The sequence below is a fragment of the Mus pahari genome, chromosome 19 (assembly GCF_900095145.1).
Source record: "Mus pahari chromosome 19, PAHARI_EIJ_v1.1, whole genome shotgun sequence".
Classification (NCBI taxonomy): domain Eukaryota; kingdom Metazoa; phylum Chordata; class Mammalia; order Rodentia; family Muridae; genus Mus; species Mus pahari.
Genome location: NC_034608.1, coordinates 29,203,166 through 29,205,988, shown reverse-complemented (window position 1 = coordinate 29,205,988; position 2,823 = coordinate 29,203,166). Strand labels below are relative to the sequence as shown.

Sequence of the window (2,823 nt, the reverse complement as noted above, 5' to 3'; positions counted from 1 at the left end):
AGGAAGAGGAGGAGGAGGACAAGGAGGAGGAGGAGGAGGAGGAGGAGGAAGAAGAGGAGGACAAAGAGGAGGAGGAGGACAAGGAGGAGGAGGAGGAGGAAGAAGAAGAGGAGGAGGAGGAGAACAAGGAGGAGGCAACTGGGGAGCAAAGAGAAGATACCCAGCCCTAAGAGACAGTATCTACCCCTTGAAAAGAGGCAGAGAGATTTGGGCTTAATTGGTCCCTTGGTTTTCCCCCAAATCAGCTGATGCTATAGCTGTTGGCTGTCAGTTAACTCACCAGAGTGGAGATCCTGGGTTAAGAAAGGCAAGAAGGGACCAGCATGCTCCAACAGTGGAATGTCTGAGAGTAGCTGTCCTTTCCGTGCGTCGGATCTGTGTCCACTCTCAGGGTAAAGGTGGGGGCTGGCATGCTCCTGCAGGACCGGTCATGTCCTCTCTAGTTTGTGTGAAATATTAACCTAATAATCTGGCTGGAAAGACGAGTCCAAGGCCAAATGAGCAAAAAAAATTAGAGCTATGATCAGGGACAAGGCCGTGGGAGAATTAGGTTTCCTAAGTATCTCACTGTATAGGGCATAATTTATAGTTGGTGACTCCATTCAACTCCATACGTCACTCAGGACTCTGACATTGTTGCTTCTTCTGTGAGTGTACCTGTATGTCACTTGGACAGAGGGTCGTTGCGGAGTGATTGAGATGACTGAATTGACTGTCTTATTTCCTTTCCCCGTGTACACTTAACTAGCCCATTGCAGTCTGGTAGATAGCAGACACTAGGCATGTGGAGATGTGAAGTCGCCATTCACATTCTCATCTGGGCGAAATATTTAGAGTTCCTTCTCACAGTAGGTCAGGTTAGTTCCCTCGAGTACATGGGAAGATTTGAGTATCCCAGGTTGTGCCAGTCACACAAAAAAAAAAAACCCAAACCAAACCAAACAAACCAAACCAAAACAAACCAAAACAAAAAACCCCAAGGTCTAAGGCCCCTGTGGAGAGTGTTAAGTTCCATTGCAATCTGGTAGATAGCAGGCACTGGGCCCATGGAGATGTAAAGCCAATGTTCACACTCCCATCTGCTGGGAATGTCTAGAGTTCTTTTTCACAGTAAGTCAGGTTAGTTCCCAAGAATACATGGGAAGATTTGAGTGACCCAGGTTGTGCCAGTCACAAAACGACAACAAACAAACAAACAAACAAAAACAAACAATAAACCAGGGTCTAATGCCCCTGTGGAGAGTGTATTGAGTTTGTGGTTGTGTGAGTGAGCAGCTTGCTGAAGTACTGAGAGTGAGCTGTGGTGGGATAGTCTACGGCGAAAAGTGGGTTGAAGAACTAGCAGCCTCTTCCATTGATGAAGAATCACGGTGTGGAGATGTAAAATAGATTCTGGAAGCAATCGAGTGGCTCTTCTCCATTCTCGTGCTGCCTCTACATCACCTGCTGATTGCACACTTCCTTATTTATCTTCCTCAGAGTGGACAGAGGGGCCTAGACACCAGGAAGCGTAGCAGCAGTACAGATAAATTAACTAGCCACCCATTGCCAGCTCAGGAGAAACTCATATTTCATGGTTCTAATGTAATCAGAGGCTACAAAATTTAATCAAGGGTTTCCGTATTTCATGCCTGTGAGAGAATTACTTTGAAATATTGTCTCCCCCCTCCCTCCTGTTTCTTTTCTTTATGCACAAGGAGACCAGAACTGATGCTGGATTTTTTTTAACCAGCATCATTGAAATTTTCAGATCCCAGATGGGCCTTATATTAGAAGCCTAAATATTTTTCTTCAAAGTAGAGATGAAGAGCCAAGCTGTAGATGGGTAGGATAGGAAGAAAAACTTCTTAATTATTGTCCTCTAAAAAGAACACTCCAAATTGTTTTTTTGAAGGGAATATATGAAATTGAGATTTTTAGGATGGGGGGAGATCACCAGAGGATGAGACACCCAAACCCTGAAATCCTGTTAACTTTGTAGTAGATCCTTCCATGAGACCCACTTTTCTTTTCTACAGATGCTTGTCTCTGTGAGACAAGATGCAGAATTCACAATCAGAATTTGGGAAAGTACTACATAAGATGCCTCATGTGTCTTTTGGAAAACTAAAGGTGGGAACTTCTTATGCTAAAGTATACCAACAATTGAATCAGGGCATCAAAGGAATGTCACAGCTCCCTGACTTGTCTAAGGCCCTGGCGAATGTAGGGCAGGCAGGTGAGACCCAGTGCACCCTGCCAGGCTAAAGGACCTCTTGGGGACAAAAAACACTGAAGAGAGAAATGGAAAGAGAATGTACAGACAATGTCAACTGGTGTTTGGTGTTTCGTGAGTTCACAAACAGTCCCTTGTCACCAGTGATGTGTCCTGTAGAAGGCTTAGCTTATTCCCTATCCCCGGAGCTGCAGACTTCTGCAATGCAGTCTGAGCAGGCTTTAGTCTTCCATGATAGATGTCCCTATAGCAAAGGAGGGTAGGGTCCCAAGATGGTTCTCCAGATGACTAAGACGGGTACCTGAGCAAGTGGAGTGCCTTTCCCTGAGCAGACGGTATTGCAGCTTGTCCAAAACAAACAAACAAACAAACAAACAAATAAAACAAACTGTAGATGTCTCAGTGATGGTACAAGTTCCAGGGACCCAGAGGAACATCAGAAGATAGATGAGGACTTGGGATATAGAATCCTAGCTTACAGATGCTCTCCAGGGGACAGGCCAGTAAACTCACTCTGTCTTACACACTTTCATACACACACACAGGTAAACAAGCAAATGAATGTACAACTGCACACTTAGCTACAGATAAACACAAATGGACATACA

At 44.8% G+C, this 2,823-nt stretch overlaps 1 pseudogene; it reads left to right on the top strand.

Annotated features, from left to right (window-relative positions):
- The window catches only part of LOC110336943, a 27,686-nt pseudogene extending 27,516 nt beyond the window's left edge, over positions 1 to 170 (top strand).
- The last annotated feature ends 2,653 nt before the right edge of the window (positions 171 to 2,823 follow it).